At 44.8% G+C, this 20,000-nt stretch overlaps 1 protein-coding gene and 1 long non-coding RNA gene across 3 annotated transcripts in view; both read right to left on the reverse strand.

The window, feature by feature from the left end:
* Positions 1-1,837, reverse strand: part of LOC138860334 (uncharacterized) — a 34,059-nt gene extending 32,222 nt beyond the window's left edge. For both annotated transcript variants that reach the window (XM_070117690.1, XM_070117692.1), the window contains exon 1: positions 1-1,837. This exon is cut by the window's left edge and continues 142 nt beyond it. The gene's annotated coding sequence lies outside the window, so the exon portion shown is untranslated.
* Positions 1,838-9,199: 7,362 nt separating this feature from the next.
* The window catches only part of LOC138860335 (uncharacterized), an 11,945-nt gene continuing 1,144 nt past the window's right edge, over positions 9,200-20,000 (reverse strand). Inside the window, exons 1-3 of the long non-coding RNA XR_011398301.1 lie at positions 19,465-20,000; positions 10,285-11,540; positions 9,200-9,835 (exon numbers count right to left, since the gene is read on the reverse strand). The exon at positions 19,465-20,000 is cut by the window's right edge and continues 1,144 nt beyond it. This is a non-coding gene — a long non-coding RNA (uncharacterized lncRNA). The remainder of the gene's footprint in view (positions 9,836-10,284; positions 11,541-19,464) is intronic.

Genomic DNA, 20,000 nt, shown 5'->3' on the forward strand with positions numbered 1-20,000 from the left:
CAGTATCCCGAGATCTCATACAATACATACACAGATAAAAATGAATGACTTAAGGACATGACTAAATATATATCAATGGCAGGTCAGCTTTTCACATACTAGGGTTAACCAACGTTATAATGCACCACGTGTTCACTATTACATCATTGCATCAAGATGGTATTATACTAGTCATCAGCCTCAAGAATTCGTATAAAATGATAATAAGTAAAAACAAACTATATATAAAATTATCAAAATAAAATTACATGTAAAACTTACGTAAAACAGGTTTGAAAAAAACGATCTTTCCTAAAACTCGAGATCTTAAAAGTACGTAAAATTACAAAGGAAACGTAAAATTCTGAAAAACCACGACTCTAGGCGTATGGGGAACGTATGTGACTAGTATAATACACGAAACAATATGAAAACCAGCCAACTATCACATACCGCCGCTAGCCACCAAAATCCTGTAAGGTAACAGTAACGCAGTACTGCTACTTGTACAAGACCGGGACAATTCCAGGCCAGTGTCCCTTCCTTTTTACCTTAAATCACCACATGCGAGCACCACCCGGCCACCCCCACATCGTACATCGGACACGTAGTGGAAGCGGCCAAAGCGGATGAGCGGGGGAGTCCAGGTCACGGCACTCGCATACGTGAGGAAACAAGTTCATTTAATGCTAGGTAAATTATTTACTATAAATTCTCACATATATTTGCACAAGTATTTCAGAAATTCAATAGTTCATATCCAGCAATACTTTACGCTGAACTTTGTCATCACTAATTAGCCGGGGGAAAATCATGAACAATTCGCTGCTTGCTTGTTTGTTTATTTTCGTCTTAGACCCTAGCTTACAAGTTTACCCTTCTTGCGCCAATCACTAAAGTATAAAATAAATCAGTGGTGATTTCCCTGTAAAATACATGATGATGGCCGTGACCTTACGTGTAGCAGCGGGGTCCGAGCAGGAAGGAGGCGAGACCAGATCTCCCCGGTAATGGTACTACCCCAAAAGTACCAGGGGGTATCAGCGCCCTCTACCGGGGTATCGTATACTCGTGGAGACCCGTGAGTGGCTGCATTGTCACGGTTTATGACGTCACTAATGACGTAGGAAAACACTAGCGTGACGTCACTAGCAGACGCCAAACAAATACTTGAATGTATCTATAAACATTGTAAATTCGTGACACAATCCTCCTGGTAGATTGTGTCCTCACATGATTTACTGGGCATATAAGAGGCAATAAACATAGCACGTACGTAACTAAGCCCACGTACGTTTGCTTACAATAATTACGGGCGGTTCCCCGCATTCCCACCACGAAGGATAAATACACATGATAAAAATAGGGTATATACAAGGAAAATAAAACTCAATGCTGACAGTAGTTCTCGGTGCCCATTTTCCAATGGGTTCACTGAATCCGACTCGTACCATGGACTCCGTCATACCAAAGGGGGGGGGGGGTACCGTGGTAGGACGAGTGGGCGAATAGTCCCACTACAACCCTCCCGGGCCCTGGGTCGTATGGTCCGATAGTTCAACGCACCTACGACCTCCCCGTGCACTTCAGGCCTCATCTCACACCAGAGCCGAGGGGTCGCCTTCTCTTCTCGCGCTAAGGCTAAGGGGTTGCCTGGGGCTCATCATCGGTATAAATATATACATGAACATCATAACTGGAAAGAGAACATAAGGTCAGCATGGCATATATGTAGGTTACAAGGAGTCACCGAATGATGCATTTTAACTTTTGACTGGGCAAGGTGGTCCACAAGCATTACAAACGTAATCTAAAACTTGACAGAAAAATGTAAAAAATTACAACATCAATACAATATCAAAAATTTTAAAAATTAAGAGAAAAAAATAATACAGAATTCAAGACGCACAAATAAAACATAAAACATGAAAATTAAGAGAACAAATGAAACGATTTCAAAACATTAAAATTCAGAGAACATAAAACTGAATAAGACATTGAAATTAAGAGAGCACAAGTAAACCATAAAACATGAAAATTAAGAGAAAAATTAAAAGAATAAAAGACACCTACCGACTCGACAATGAGCGACTGAGCAAGCACACCAAAGTACACCTTCAGTCACGCCATCTCATTCATTCCTCCCAAACCTCGTAGTCACTAATCATTGTTCGTTTCTGTGCTCATTTCTGCACCAGAGTAAAGGAAATGATCACTAGGAAACCTGTTCAGCGGTTCCGAATCACAAAATTCGTCTTCCGTCCGGTCATACCCGAAACGATCGAGCACACGTACAGGAGCTACTGCTACGTCCGGGGGCCGGCCTGGCAACGGACCGTCAACACCTGGGGGATCAGAAGGCAGTCTGTCTCCAACCTCAACATAATCTAGTTCAGCAGGAGGGAGATACATTTTCAACTGATCTCTGTGCTGCTTCACTATACGATCAGGGGGCTGAAGGTCTTTAACCTCGAATACAACGGGACCTGTTTGCTTGATCACTCTACAGGGACCTTGCCATCGGTCCTGTAACGCCCCTCCGGTTAAGTCCCTACGGAGGACGAGCGCACCTTCCTCCGGCTGCCAGGTAGAGCGAACTTTCCGATTGTGCGCCTGTGCATTGGCCTCTCTGGACCGGAGAGAAGCAGCAATGGCAAGCTGCCTGGCCTTAGCTAGCTGTTGCACCCTAAGATGAGTGTCCGTCGTTACTTGGTTGGTGAGTCCCCTGGGAAACAAGGCCATCTTCCCAGTAAGGAGGTAGAGGCTGGTCCCCCACTGAGCGATGTATGGCTGAATTTATGGCTAGCCTTACGGAGGTCAGATATAGCGGCCACCTCCCTGGTTTATCAGTCACAAGCATAGCAAGAGCATCCCCTTCACAACCCTGTTTGTCCGTTCAACTAAACCATTTGAACTAGGATGATATGCTATGGTGAACGAACATCGTATCTCCAGCTGTCTACACACTTCCTGCCACTGTTCACTAGCAAACTCGCCCCCGTTGTCTGTCATTATCTGTCGGGGTGGTCCAAAAAGGGTTATAAAGTGATCCCCGAAGAAACGTTTCTGCTGTCTTATTCCTAAGTGGAACGAGCTGCAAGTATCTGGAGTGGTGATCCACTATTGACAGAACATACCGATAGCCACTCACGGAAGTTCGGAGATCCATGAGATCTGCGGACACAAGCTCCAATGGGCCACTGGGTAGTGGACGACACTGCATCTCGGCACGTTCACGTGAACCTTTCCTGTTCTGACAAGCCGTACAGTGCTGCACGTACCATTTGCATAGCCGGAACATGTTTGGAAAGAAGTAGCTATTTTGCAAATTGTGGTATGTACGTAGAGCACCAGGGTGAGCTGCAGTAGGATGGTCATGAGCAAGATGTAAGGCTTGTGACTGCAGCGAATGAGGAACACATACCTGCCTGATAATTCGATCTGGCAAAGATTTCAGGAGATATAAAACTCCAGCATCAAGTTCAAATTCGTGAAGGGATGCTGGCAAGGCCCTTCTAGGAAGTTTCTTACCCTCTAAGAATTCTATGATCTCCTTCCAGAGGTCCTCTTTCAACTGGTACTCTCGTAATACAGCAGAGGTGAGAGTGGCAAGGTTGACAGGATTGTCCGAGTTTACACTATGATTCTCATTAACAGCAAGGGCCTCATCTTGTGAGCATGGCAGAGAGTCTATAAAAGGCCTCGACAGCAAGTCAGGAACATAATTTGATGGACCAGGTTTATATACTAGTTTAAAATCATAAAAACTAAACTCATGGGCAAACCTGCTCATACGAGGCGACTTTGTTTTGCGGGAGAACACATAGGTGAGAGGGCGATGGTCAGTGTATATAGTGTCTTAAAGGGTGTCTTTAAGATTTTGGAAGGCGCTCTCTGCTTCTGGTGACCATGTGAATGACACCCCTTTCTTAGTAAGTTGATTCAATGGACGGGCAACAGTGGCAAAACCCTGTATGTGTCGCCGAAAGAACCCACACGCCCCCAGGAAGCGGCGAACCTCACGTACAGACCTGGGATGCCTCATCATTAATGGCCTGAACCTTATTGGGATTGGGTAATACTCCCTCTGGGCTTACAACAAAACCAAGGAACTATCTGGTGTTATGCAAATAAGCCCTTAGCAAGATTGAGTTTCATACCAGCCTCCTCTAACAGTGCTAGAGTTTCAGCGAGATTACTTGGATGGCTTTCAAATGTCTTACTGGCCACAACTACATCATCCAGATACGCTAGCGTGTGTCTCCCAAGCACACTTGACAGCACAACATTCATCGTCCTCTGGAATGTAGTTGGGCCGTGGATAACCCAAAGGGCATTCTTTAAAACTGGAAGAGGCGTGCTCCATCAGTAAAAGCTGTTGTTGGCCTATCTTCCTCAGCTACCTCTATTGCCCAATATGCTGCTCTACTGTCCAGTACGGTATACCAAACATTGCCTGTCAAACGGTCTATGACCTCGTCGATTCGAGGTAAGGGATAACTATCAGCAGCAGTGACATGATTCAAGCCCCGGTAGTTAACACAAAAGCAAACTGTCCCATCCTTTTTCCTTACTAGGACTACCGGAGAGAGCCAGGGTGACGTGGAAGGCTCAATAACCCCTTGCTTAAGCATTGTGTCACACTGAGCGTATCAGCTCCTTGGTTGCCTGAGGAAGACGCCACTGCCTAACGCACACAGGTTGATCTGCTTTAGTCACAATGTGGTGCTGTATACCAGGCACCTTACCGATAGTTGCTTTGTCCCCAGAAAAGAGTCGAGGAAACTTATTCAAAACTTCACCGAGTTCCTCTTGCTACACAGAATCTAAGTGCCCCAAATCTACCTGTTTACTTGGTGAATCACTACTTTCTACTACATTAATGCCTGATTTATTTGGAGAGAGGACAGAATCATCAGAGCAGGCATCAGAACCACTCAGAGCTGGAGTATCTGGGAAAACAAAATACTCTTCGTCTGAATAACCAAAGTCCTGTGTTGCATAATATTCATCAAGACTATCGAAACTAAAGTTACAGAGCTCGACATAACATAACACCTGACCCCTCATACACTCTGATGTATTATGGCTACTAACCCTATGATAGGTGCACCACTTCTTAGGGCGCACTGCCTGCAATTGTCGTTGCCTAGGAGAACCCGGCTCACCCCTCTCATTGTCAAAGTTGTGGGAATTGCCTGGGGAACCCGTCTGAGTTGCCTGAGTAGCCTGAACAGAAAAAGGGTTGTCTGAATAAAAATCGAGACCAGGAACACTTTCAACAGGTAAGGGACGTGTAGTAGGTGGGTAGGTAAAGGTAGAAGACGAGGGAGGTGAGGCCACAGCCTGAGATGCCTGGCCGCCACAATGATGGGAAACATGAGTGGCCAGGGGAAGAGACATACGTAGACCTGTCCAATCATTCCAGGCATACTGTACCCGCTCAGCCATGGCTCGAGCCGAGGAGAACGTGTGCAAGGAAAGCTGGCGCTGCAACCTTTCTGGCAAGCCAGCCTTTAAGGTCCTCCTATGCTGAGGGAGTCAGCATCACCTATCTCGTGAGGATAATCCCTCACACCCTGGAACACCGCCATCTCGACCTGCTGATAATAGTCAAGCGGTGTCTAACCTGGAATCATTCTACTCTGTGACAGCATCTCGAAAAAACGGTAATTGTTGAAGACCGCGACGCACCCTCGCAGAGACTAAGTCGAAAAAAATGATGTTTTTCTGCATGAAATCCTATGATTTCATCTTTTTTCGGCGTTGTTTCTTTTGTGAATGAATCGTTCAGGAGATCGAGTACCGTTTCTCCATCGACGATCTTTATTTGATAGTCCCGTTAGCAGGGGAGGGCATGAAGTATATCAGGGAAATTATGGGGTAAAAAAAAAAATCTAAAATAAGAATAACGATCAAAAATGCGTAAAACTAGCACAAAAAGCGCTTAAAATCGGCCAATGAAACTCTACGGATGTAACCGCCATCTTTGAAAATTTACGAGTCATTTTCTGCGACTCACAGAGTGCTCTCCAGGCATTGAACACACTAGACAAAGGTGCAGGAAATATTGCAAATGACATAAGGATAAATGTGTATCGTGCAAAAGAACGAGGCCATGATATACGTTGTGTGTGGATACCATCGCATGTTGGAATCCCCAGGCATGATCATGCTGACCGCCTAGCAAAATCAGCATGTGACAAGCAAAGTGTTGATATAGATCTTGGAGTACCTCTTGCTAGGATTTCACACATAATTAAAACTTCCTTCAAAGAGGACTTGTCTGACTTGATTAACTCTCAACGGCCTGAAAGCTGTAGCATAAAGCACTATGACAGGTTTATGCAAGATGTTTTCATCTATGGTTTATACAAAACAAGAACAAGACAGTGTGATATTGTGACCGCAAGAATCAGGCTGGGATACAGATTGTACTGGCAGGTCAGTACAGCCTGTAATGTTGAAGAAACGAAGTGTAAATTATGCAATGAAGAATATAAGCGAACACTTGTACATTATATCTCAGAGTGCCATGTAATACAGCCTTTCAGACCACCTAGCATGAGGTATGGAGAACTATGTAACTACTTCATATCATCTGATGTCTTGGAAGATATAATTATGTTATATCCTAAATTTGGAATGTAGTATCACATGACCACATATCAAATGTTACATTGCCTTTCCACGCCCAAGCCGTATGCCGGCTTGACAGATGAGTAGATAAATTACTGATCGTTCTTTTCCTTTAAATGATATATTTTACACCGTAATAATTTTATGATATAGATTTATTCTGTAATACTATTATATAATGCTTTGACCATGTATCAAATGTACTACAGCTTGCCCACGCCTGTGCAGTTAGCCAGGGTGGTAAATAAAGGACTAAACTAAACTAAACTAAACTACGGACTGACGCGAAATAAATCAAAAACTCTACGGGAACTCAACCCACATTTCGGCAAAAATCTACGGGAATTCACACGTTCCAACCCCCAAAAACGTATTGACCAATAAACCAACCAACCTAATATATCAATATAAATTGCCGTGACTAGGCGTGCCCTTTGGGCACTGCCCGAGGGGAGGGTTGATGGGGGGCAAGCCCCCCCAACACCCCCCAGGACACATTCTCTCCACCACGGTATGTACGGCAAGACAGAGCTGGATTCACACCGTAAAATAATAAACCAAATACCTTTATATCCTGAAACGTCAAACTTTCGTTTCTTTGTACTGTTGGTATTGCTTCAATTTTAATCACCTTTTTCGTCCTTTGGAGCTCTTGATGGGCTCAGATATAAAACTGGGATGGTTACTGAAGTCGAATTATTCTTCGATGCCACTGTAAAGGTCTTAAAAAGAACCCAGAATCAACACAACACTGGAAACGCAACATTTCTCACCGGCTTTCAATCTCGAAATGAGCGGGTTGGTGAGCTGTCAACCTGTGGCTGGCGCAAGAAAGTGTGAAACACTCGATGCGCAGGATTCGATATGAGGGTATAGATAAATATAAAAATATGCAATTGAAGTATAATAACATTACTAAAAGACTTTAAAGGTATAAATGCGTACCAGCAGACAGATAATTAGCCAAATATCGTTTTGACAAGCGCGTAATGATACACGGACTAGTTCGCGAACGCAAAAATGCGTTCGTGGGTCAGTGTCGTTTTTCCTAGCAAGGTAAACAAGCTCATCGACTTTGAATTTGAAAGGCGGCCGCGCGTTATATTTTCCTCATTTAGCGGTGACTATAAGGCCGGTGCATCTTAAACTATACGCTATCCCCTTCTATTTTTCCCACTCTATAAGATGGCGGTGTCCATTTTCCTCTATCTACGCGCGTCGCGGTCTTTAACTTATACCCCCTGCACATCATGGACCGGCATAATAGCGAGTATTGGCGCGACTGCCCTTCTGACCGCTTTTCTGGCCCGCCCTCGTCCTAGCCTTCAGCCTCTTACAAATACGAACGAGAGACCTCTGAGCGCGGTTACAAGTATTTACTGGGTAATTTTCTATATTACGTCCGCATGCCCGATATCGACGATATTGGTATCGTTGGATTCCTCTCACTCTATATAATGCAAATAGATAGGTTTTATTGCGCGCTAACCCCCCGTTAGCGACAAACTTGGTCCCGATTGCGGGGGCGACGATGTCGGAGCGCCGGACGTAATATAGAAAATTACCCTAATAATTTAACCTCAGTGAAAATAATCATAGTTATTCACATGACTTTCCATTGCAGGGGGCTGCGCCCCCTGCGACCCCCCCTGGGGGGCCGCCCCCCAACCCCCGCCAAGGAAACAAAACCTCCACCACGTATTCACGGCAGGATAGAGCGCACACGAACTAGATGCGGAGCCGATAACCTACAATAACCTAGGATTTTTAAGGTACTAACCTGATTTATTAATGCCGCTAATTACTAGGGAGGGTGCTCCTTTGCCGCAAAATGTGAAGGAGGCAGGGTGCTTTGAGATTGCGCAAAGAAAGAGCCCACGAACATCGAAGCAGACCAGTCACACCTCTGCCTCTTCTGCTTCCTGACCGCCACGGCCGTATCACACCTGAATCTTTTCTTCTTCAGGTCTAGGCGTGCTGGCTGCCCGCACCTGCCGCAATCTTTCTCACGACGAAGGAGGCCGTGGCGGAAGCACATATCTAGCATTTTTTCTTGGCAAATGGCAATCTCGCGCAGAAAATCCGTCTCGGAGTACGAGCACCCTCCACACTCGGCCATCGCGGCGACTATGACTGACTTCTGAACGCGACGGTTATTTCGGTTAGGAATACGAATGTCGTTATTCCAGAGGAAGGGAAACTCGACTTTGAGGCCATCGGTGTAACATCGAAAAAGGCGCAAAACCCGCCGACGAGGGCGGGCCTCCGTGTTTATCCTGATTATACTACAATCGTCTCTATATACAATGCTGACTATAATAAGGTTAATGTGCTGATTCAGTGAGAATCTTACGAGGTAATACGCCCCCTGCTCCGACATCGACGATGATTGTGTAACGCTCTAGCCTGCCGTGAATACGTGGTGGAGGTTTTGTTTCCTCGGCGGGGGTTGGGGGGCGGCAGCCCCCCCCAGGGGGGGTCGCAGGGGGCCCAGTCCCCTGCAATGGAAAGTTATGTGAATAACCATGGTTATTTTCACTGTGCGTTATATTATTAGTGCTATTTAACCCCGCATTTTCCCTGGAACCTTTCATGCCCTTCCCTGCTATCGGGGCCAAGTTTGTCGCAATAAAAACTATATATTTGCAATGTGGAGAGTGAGGAATCCAACGATACCAAAATCGTCGATATCGGTCATGCGGACGTAATATAGAAAATTACCTATTTACTGTTCCCCGAGAATCTTCGCTCAACAAGTCAGCACAGCCACAAGAGACCAAGTCATCTAATGACGTAACACCCGGTACTGTGGAAGACATACGTCACAAATATACATGAGAATATGAAACGAATTACACTTCACACTCGTACATCACTATACATATAACTTTACGCATCACTTGTCACTGCACTTTAAAACACAGCACCGAGTACGAAGGTGTCACCACTGAACACAATATGCACATCACAACACCATAACACCATATGCTACACACAGGCAGGGCATCATTCACCATAATACTTTCATTCACTACATCAAGAAAAAGCAAATATACGTATTCACGCCGCTAACACCCACTAATCATACTTTACCGTATACACTGTCGCTCGTTGTCGCTTCGGCCACAGTTCACGCAAGAAACCAGGTGAAAGGCAAGGCTGATCTTCAACACCACAGTATCACAGTATCACGTAGTAGACAGCAGCACATCACAAGCTACGGGTACAAGGGAAAGCAGTATCCCGAGATCTCATACAATACATACACAGATAAAAATGAATGACATAAGGACATGAATAAATATATATCAATGGCAGGTCAGCTTTTCACATACTAGGGTTAACCAACGCTATAATGTACCACGTGTTCACTATTACATCATTGCATCAAGATGGTATTATACTAGTCATCAGCCTCAAGAATTCGTATAAAATGATAAAAAGTAAAAAACTATATATAAAATTATCAAAATAAAATTACATGTAAAACTTACGGTAAAACAGGTTTGAAAAAAACGATCTTTCCTAAAACTCGAGATCTTAAAAGTACGTAAAATTACAAAGGAAACGTAAAATTCTGAAAAACTACGACTCCAGGCGTATGGGGAACGTATGTGACTAGTATAATACACGAAACAATTTGAAAACCAGCCAACTGTCACATACCGCCGCTAGCCACCAAAATCCTGTAAGGTAACAGTAACGCAGTACTGCTACTTCTCGTACAATACCGGGACAATTCCAGGTCAGTGTCCCTCGGAGATAAGGATAAAGAGATCCTCGGAGATCTGTTCACCTCCCTTTTTACCTTAAATCCCCACATGCGAGCACCACCCGGCCACCCCCACATCGTACATCGGACACGTAGTGGGAGCGGCCAAAGCGGATGAGCGGGGGAGTCCAGGTCACGGCACTCGCATACGTGAGGAAACAAATTCATTTAATGCTAGGTAAATTATTTACTATAAATTCTCACATTTATTTGCACAAGTATTTCAGAAATTCAATAGTTCATATCCAGCAATACTTTACGCTGAACTTTGTCATCACTAATTAGCCGGGGGAAATCATGAACAATTCGCTGCTTGCTTGTTTGTTTATTTTCGTCTTAGACCCTAGCTTACAAGTTTACCCTTCTTGCACCAGTCACTAAAGTATAAAATAAATCAGTGGTGATTTCCCTGTAAAATACACAATGATGGCCGTGACCTTACGTGTAGCAGCGGGGTCCGAGCAGGACGGAGGCGAGACCAGATCTCTCGGTAATGGTACTACCCAAAAAGTACCAGGGGGCATCAGCGCCCTCTACCGGGGTATCGTGTACTCTCGTGGACACTCGTGAGTGGCTGCATTGTCACGGTTTATGACGTCACTAATGACGTAGCAAAACACTAGTGTGACGTCACTAGCAGACGCCATACAAATACTTTGTAAATTCGTGACAATCCTCCTGGTAGATAGTGTCCTCACATGATTTACTGGGCATATAAGAGACAATAAACATAGCATGTACGTAGCTAAGCCCACGTACGTTTGCTTACAATAATTACGGGCGGTACCCCGCATTCCCACCACGAAGGATAAATACACAAAAATAGGGTATATACAAGGAAAATAAAACTCAATGCTGACAGTAGTTCTCGGTGCCCATTTTCCAATGGGTTCACTGAATCCATGGACTCAGTCATACCAAAGGGGGGGGGAGGGTACCGTGGTAGGACGAGGAGTGGGCGAATAGTCCCACTACAACCCTCCCGGGCCCTGGGTCGTATGGTCCGATAGTTCAGCGGACCTACGACCTTCCCATGCACTTCAGGCCTCATCTCACACCAGCGCCGAGGGGTCGCCTTCTCTTCTCGCGCTAAGGCTAAGGGGTTGCCTGGGGCTCATCATCGGTATAAATATATACATGAACATCATAACTGGAAAGAGAACATAAGGTCAGCATGGTATATATGTAGGTTGCAAGGAGTCACCGAATGATACATTTTAACTTTTGACTGGGCAAGGTGGTCCACAAACATTACAAACGTAATCTAAAACTTGACAGAGAAATGTAATACAAATTAAAACATCAATACATCAAAAATTTTAAAAATTCAGAGAAAAAAATAATACAGAATTCAAGACATTGAAATTAAGATTGCACAAATAAAACGATTTCAAAACATAAAAAAATAAGAGAAGAATAAAGCAAGGATTCAAAACATTAAAATTAAGAGAACATAAAACTGAATAAGACATTGAAATTAAGAGAGCACAAGTAAAACATAAAACATGAAAATTAAGAGAACAAAAATTAAAAGAATATAAGACACCTACCGACTCGACAATGAGCGACTGAGCAAGCACACCACAGTACACCTTCAGTCACGCCATCTCATTCATTCCTCCCAAACCTCGTAGTCACTGTAACCATTGTTCGTTTCTGTGCTCATTTCTGCCCCAGAGTAAAGGAAATGATCACTAGGAAACCTGTTCAGCGGTTCCGAATCACAAAATTCGCCTTCCGTCCGGTCATACCCGAAACGATCGAGCACACGTACAGGTGCTGCTTCTACGCCCGGGGGCCGGCCTGGCAACGGACCGTCAACACCTGGAGGTTCAGAAGGCAGTCTGTCTCCAACCTCAACAAAATCTCGTTCAGCAGGAGGGAGATACATTTTCAACTGATCTCTGTGCTGCTTCACTATACGATAAGGGGACTGAAGGTCTTTAACCTCGAATACAACGGGACCTGTTTGCTTGATCACTCTACAGGGACCTTGCCATCGGTCCTGTAACGCCCCTCCGGTAAAATCCCTACGGAGGACGAGCGCACCTTCCTCCGGCTGCCAGGTAGAGCGAACTTTCCGATTGTGCGCCTGTGCATTGGCCTCTGGACAGGAGAGAAGCAGCAATGGCAAGCTGCCTGGCCTTAGCCAGCTGTTGCACCCTAAGATGAGTGTCCGTCGTTACTTGGTTGGTGAGTCCCCTGGGAAACAAGGCCATCTTCCCAGTAAGGAGGTAAAGAGGCTGGTCCCCCACCGAGCGATGTATGGCTGAATTTATGGCTAGCCTTACGGAGGTCAGATATAGCGGCCACCTCCCTGGTTTATCAGCCACAAGCATAGCAAGAGCATCCCCTTCACAACCCTGTTTGTCCGTTCAACTAATCCATTTAAACTAGGATGATATGCTATGGTGAACAAACATCGTATCTCCAGCTGTCTACACACTTCCTCCAGCTGTCTACATACATTAGCAAACTCGCCCCCATTGTCTGTCATTATCTGTCGGGGTGGTCCAAAAAGGGTTATAAAGTGATCATAAAATCCCCGAAGAACCGTTTCTGCTGTCTTATTCCTGAGTGGAACGAGCTGCAAGTACCTGGAGTGGTGACCCAATATTGACAGAACATATCGATAGCCACCCACGGAAGCTCGGAGATCCATGAGATCTGCGGACACAAGCTCCAATGGGCCATTGGGTGGTGGACGACACTGCATCTCGGCACGTTCACGTGAACCTTTCCTGTGCTGACAAGCTGTACAGTGCTGCACGTACCATTTGCATAGCTGGAACATGTTTGGAAAGTAGCTATTTTGCAAATTGTGGTATGTACGTAGAGCACCAGGGTGAGCTGCAGGAGGATGGTCATCAGCAAGAAGTAAGGCTTGCGACTGCAGCGAATGAGCAACACATACCTGTCTGATAATTCGATCTGGCAAAGATTTCAGGTGATATAAAACTCTAGCATCAAGTTCAAATTCGTGAAGGGATGCTGGCAAGGCCCTTCTAGGAAGTTTCTTACCCTCTAAGAATTCTATGATCTCCTTCCAACTGGTACTCTCGTAATACAGAGGAGGGGGAGAGCCAAGGATGACAGGATTGTCCGAGTTTACACTTTGATTCTCATTAACAGCAAGGGCCTCATCTTGTGAGCATGGCAGAGAGTCTGTAAAAGGCCTCGACAGCAAGTCAGGAATATATTTTGATGGACCAGGTTTATATACTAGTTTAAATTCATAAAAACAACTCATACGAGGCGACTGTTTTGCGGGAGAACACACAGGTGAGAGGGCAATGGTCAGTGTATATAGTAAATGGTCTCCCATACACAAGGGTCGAATACCCAAACAGCCTCTACTACAGCAAGAGCCTCAAGATCTATGGCAGGATATTGAGACCGCATCTTTCAACGTCCTCGACCAATATGAAACAGCCTGGGGCTCTCCATTATCACTGCGCTGAAGAACTGCGCCGAGAGCTTGGGCAGAAGCATCTGTATGAATTTCAAAATGTCGCTCAAAGTCAGGCAGACGCAAAATGGGAGCCGAAACAAGGGCGTCTTTAAGATTTTGGAAGGCGCTCTCTGCTTCTGGTGACCATGTGAATGACACCCCTTTCTTAGTAAGTTGTGTCAATGGACAGGCAACAGTGGCAAAACCCTGTATGTGTCGCCAAAAGAACCCACATGCCCCCAGGAAGCGGCGAACCTCACGTACAGACCTGGGACGCCTCATATCATTAATGGCCTGAACCTTATTGGGATTGGGTAATACTCCCTCTGGGCTTACAACAAAACCAAGGAACTATCTGGTGTTTGGCAAATAAGCACTTAGCACTAACAACCACCAACTGCTCTGCTCCTACTTGCTCTGCAAAACCTATACAAGTACCCTGTGTCAATTTCCTTTGTTTTGCATCTGGATTTACCACCCAAACTGACGTTCTTCTGCCCTGTACAGCAGAGATGGAGCGAGGAACAATAAACTTTGGGTTTGTTCCCTCCACTAAAATTGCCCTAGACTCTGGGAGACCTCTAGCACCAGCAGCACTAACAAACTGCCCTGATTTAGGCTCAATGAACTGTCTGAACCACCGGAGCTATGCGGAGGGTCTGTGTTGCCCTTCTTTCCTTAGCTACTTCTACCACCGAAGGCACAGACACACAGCCCAAACTGTCCTCTCCAGTGTACTTGATTGGGAAATTGACTCCACCTAGCAACAAATAAGCCTTGGAAGATTTGTTACCGGTAAATAACTTCATGTCTAGCCTGCGTAGGAAATCCATTCCCATCAGCAAGTCTCCTGGAAAATGAAATTTATCTGCAACACAAACACGATGCAAAAGTTTTGATTCACCTATAGTAAAAAGTACATCCATTTCTCCCAGTACTGACATCGCAGCCCCACCAACGCCCTGAAGAGTCTTAAGCTTTAAGAATGGTGACTTCACTACCTGTATCAACAAATGCTGTCAGGACTTTACTATTGACCCGAACCTGGATGGCTGATCTCCCTTTAGGTGACACGACTTGTGGGCTCGCATGAAAAGTTTCCTCTGCCGGCAGGAAGTGGTGTCGTGGCCTGCCGGCGCGACGGAAAGGGACATGCCGCTGCGAAATGACCCTGTTCACCACAGACATAACAACCCTTGACCCCTCATACACTCTGATGTATTATGGCTACTAACCCTATGATAGGTGCACCACTTCCTAGGGCGCACTGCCTGAAATTGTCGTTGCCTAGGAGAACCCGGCTGACCCCTCTAATTGTCAAAGTTGTGGGAATTGCCTGGGGAACCCGTCTGGGTTGCCTGAGTAGCCTGAACAGAAAAAGGGTTGTCTGAATCAAAATCGAGACCAGGAACACTTTCAGCAGGTAAGGGATGTGTAGTAGGTGGGTAGGTAAAGGTAGAAGATGAGGGAGGTGAGGCCACAGCCTGAGATGCCTGGCCGCCACAATGATGGGAAACCTGAGTGGCGAGGGGAAGAGCCATACGTAGACCTGTCCAATCATTCCAGGCATACTGTACCCGCTCAGCCATGGCTCGAGCTGAGGAGAACGTATGCAAGGAAAGCTGGCGCTGCAACCTTTCTGGCAAGCCAGCCTTGAAGGTACTCCTATGCTGAGGGAGTCAGCATCACCTATCTCGTGAGGATAATCCCTCACACCCTGGAACACCGCCATCTCGACCTGCTGATAATAGTCAAGCGGTGTCTGACCTGGAATCATTCTACTCTGTGACAGCATCTCGAAAAAACGGTAATTGTTGAAGACCGCGACGCACCCTCGCAAAGACTAAGTCGAAAAAAATGATGTTTTTCTGCATGAAATGCTATGATTTCATCGATTTTCGGCGTTGTTTCTTTTGCGAATGAATCGTTCAGGAGATCGAGTACCATTTCTCCATCGACGATCTTGATTTGATAGTCCCGTTAGCAGGGGAGGGCATGAAGTATATCAGGGAAATTATGGAGTAAAACAAGCTTAAATAAGAAGAATAAGGATCAAAAATGCATAAAACTAGCACAAAAAGCGCTTAAAATCGGCCAATGAAACTCTACGGATGTAACCGCCATCTTGGTATTAATGTCAATATTACTAGACTCTTTTACCTGTCATACATACGGTCGGTCATAGATTATCATGCATTGCACCTAGTATTATACAAGGAATCAGAGTTGGCTAGTTTAGAAATTGTACAAAATGAGGCCATGAGGCTTATTCTCGGCGCCCCTAAGACAACGAGGATTGTGAATATGAGATCAGAACTTAATTTGCCGTCTGTCTATGAAAGAATATTATACATAAACACCACATTTAGTGTCAAAGCAATAAGAGAACCCCTCTATTGTACAGAGTTCCAAAGACAACTAAAACATAGAATAGTGGAGCTAACTTTGAATGGCAACATCGATTCAAATTCAAATCCATGGCAACAAGTAACATGTAAGCACTTGTTTCAGCTGAACATATCCATAACTAAGACCCTACATGGACGTTCTGCTCCACCGTGGAAAATGTCGGACCTAAGTGTATTTTATACGTCTGCCCCAAAAAAAGACAGTGTCCTCCCTGCTGTACTTAAGCAGTATGCTTTAGCAATTATTAATGAGCACCTTGAAACTATGCCCAATGCGTATGAATGCTACACTGATGGATCCTTGCAGTCTGGGAGTAGAGCAGGATGCGCTTTTGTCGTATATAAAAACAATATTTTGCAGCACCAGGATTGTAGGCGGGTTCATGACTGGGCTAGCACTACGCAAACTGAGTTGGCAGGAATGCTCATAGCCACCGAATTTCTATTAAATCAAGGCTCAGGAGTCATTTTCTGCGACTCACAGAGTGCTCTCCAGGCATTGAACACACTAGACAAAGGTGCAGGAAATATTGCAAATGACATAAGGATAAATGTGTATCGTGCAAAAGAACGAGGCCATGATATACGTTTTGTGTGGATACCATCGCATGTTGGAATCCCCAGGCATGATCATGCTGACTGCCTAGCAAAATCAGCTTGTGACAAGCAAAGTGTGGATATAGATCTTGGAGTACCTCTTGCTAGGATTTCACACATAATTAAAACTTCCTTCAAAGAGGACTTGTCTGACTTGATTAATTCTCAACGGCCTGAAAGCTGTAGCATAAAGCACTATGACAGGTTTATGCAAGATGTATTCATCTACGGTTTATACAAAACAAGAACAAGACAGCGTGATATTGTGACCGCAAGAATCAGGCTGGGATATAGATTGTACTGGCAGGTCAGTACAGCCTGTAATGTTGAAGAAACGAAGTGTAAATTATGCAATGAAGAATATAAGCGAACACTTGTACATTATATCTCAGAGTGCCATGTAATACAGCCTTTCAGACCACCTAGCATGAGGTATGGAGAACTATGTAACTACTTCATATCATCTGATGTCTTGGAAGATATAATTATGTTATATCCTAAATTTGGAATGTAGTATCACATGACCACATATCAAATGTTACATTGCCTTTCCACGCCCAAGCCGTATGCCGGCTTGACAGATGAGTAGATAAATTACTGATCGTTCTTTTCCTTTAAATGATATATTTTACACCATAATGATTTTATGATATAGATTTATTCTGTAATACTATTATATAATGCTTTGACCATGTATCAAATGTACTACAGCTTGCCCACGCCTGTGCAGTTAGCCAGGGTGGTAAATAAAGGACTAAACTAAACTAAACTAAACTACGGACTGACGCGAAATAAATCAAAAACTCTACGGGAACTCAACCCACATTTCTGTAAAACTACGGGAATTCACACGTTCCAACCCCCAAAAACGTATTGACCAATAAACCAACCTAATATATCAATATAAATTGCCGTGACTAGGCGTGCCCTTCGGGCACTGCCCGAGGGGAGGGTTGATGGGGGGCAAGCCCCCCAACACCCCCCAGGACACATTCTCTCCACCACGGTATGTACGGCAAGACAGAGCTGCATTCGCACATTAAAATAATAAACCAAATACCTTTATATCCGGAAACGTGAAACTTTCGTTTCTTTGTACTGTTGGTATTGCTTCGATTTTAATCACCTTTTTCGTCCTTTGGAGCTCTTGATGGGCTCAGATATAAAACTGGGATGGTTACTGAAGTCGAATTATTCTTCGATGCCACTGTAAAGGTCTTAAAGAACCCAGAATCAACACAACACTGGAAACGCAACATTTCTCACCGGCTTTCAATCTCGAAATGAGCGGTATGATGAGCTGTCAACCTGTGGCTGGCGCAAGAAAGTGTGAAACACTCGATGCGCAGGATTCGATATGAGGGTAGAGATAAATATAAAAATATGCAATTGAAGTATAATAACATAACTAAAAGACTTTAAAGGTATAAATGCGTACCAGCAGACACAGATAATTAGCCAAATATCGTTTTGACAAGCGCGTAATGATACACGGACTAATTCGCGAACGCAAAAATGCGTTCGTGGGTCAGTGTCGTGTTTTTCCTCGCAAGGTAAACAAGCTCATCGACTTTGAATTTGAAAGGCGGCCGTGTGTTATATTTTCGTCATTTAACGGTCACTATAAGGCCGGTGCATCTTAAACTATACGCTATCCCCTTCTATTTTTCCCGCTCTATAAGATGGCGGTGTCCATTTTCCTCTATCTACGCGCGTCGCGGTCTTCAACCTCTACCTAAGTAACGGTAATTGTTGAAGACTATCATCTGAGGTCGTGGGTAATTGCCCTACAGAATGACAGCATGCATGACGTGCCTGAGGCTGTGGCCTGGGGAGGCATGACTCACGGGCGTCAGGCCTTCCCGAAGGCCCACTAACTAACTGTGGAGGTGGGACGCTCCCCCGAGAAAGTTCGGGAGTGGATGCTCCAGAGCGAGGCTCATGCGGAGTCCGTAATTGCCGCATCTCTTCTCGCAGGTGCCGGTTCTGTCCTTCTAAGGTATCTATCCTATGTAAGGCAGCCTCTAATTGAGCCTGAAGGGCTCCTAATTCCAATGGGGCAGCACCCTGGAGAGGGGCACTGCCATCACCCTCCTGCATGGACGCACCATCGGGAGCCACGTGGCTTCCCTGCACATCATGGACCGGCATAATAGCGACACTCAGCTCGACTGGAGTATTGGCGCGACTGCCCTTCTGACCGCTTTTCTGGCCCGCCCTCGTCCTAGCCATCAGCCTCTTACAAATACGAACGAGAGACCTCCTCTGAGCACGGTTATAAGTTTTTACTATTCCCCGAGAGTCTTCGCTCAACAAGTCAGCACAGCCACAAGAGACCAAGTCTTCTAATAACGTAACACCCGGTACTGTGGAAGACATACGCCACAAATATACATGAAAATATGAAACGAATTACACTTCACACTCGTACATCACTATACGTATCACTTTACGCATCACTTGTCACTGCACTTTAACACACAGCACCGCGTATGACGGTGTCGCCACTGAACACAATATGCACATCACAACACCATAACACCATATGCTACACAGAGGCAGGGCACCAAGAAGCAAATACGTATTCACGCCGCTAACACCCACTAGTCATACTTTACCATATACACTGTCCCTCGTTGTCGCTTCGGCCACAGTCCACGCAAGAACCAGGTGAAAGGCAGGGCTGATCTTCAACACCACAGTATCACAGTATCACGTAGTAGACAGCAGCACATCACAAGCTACGGGTACAAGGGAAAGCAGTATCCCGAGATCTCATACAATACATACACAGATAAAAATGAATGACTTAAGGGCATGAATAAATATATATCAATGGCAGGTCAGCTTTTCACATACTAGGGTTAACCAACGTTATAATGTACCACGTGTTCACTATTACATCATTGCATCAAGATGGTATTATACTAGTCATCAGCCTCAAGAATTCGTATAAAATGATAAAAAGTAAAAAACAAACTATATATAAAATTATCAAAATAAAATTACATGTAAAACTTACGGTAAAACAGGTTTGAAAAAACGATCTTTCCTAAAACTCGAGATCTTAAGAGTACGTAAAAATACAAAGGAAACTTAAAATTCTGAAAAAACCACGACTCTAGGCGTATGGGGAACGTATGGGGAACGTATG

Source organism: Penaeus vannamei, chromosome 41 (assembly GCF_042767895.1).
Source record: "Penaeus vannamei isolate JL-2024 chromosome 41, ASM4276789v1, whole genome shotgun sequence".
In the NCBI taxonomy this organism is placed as follows: domain Eukaryota; kingdom Metazoa; phylum Arthropoda; class Malacostraca; order Decapoda; family Penaeidae; genus Penaeus; species Penaeus vannamei.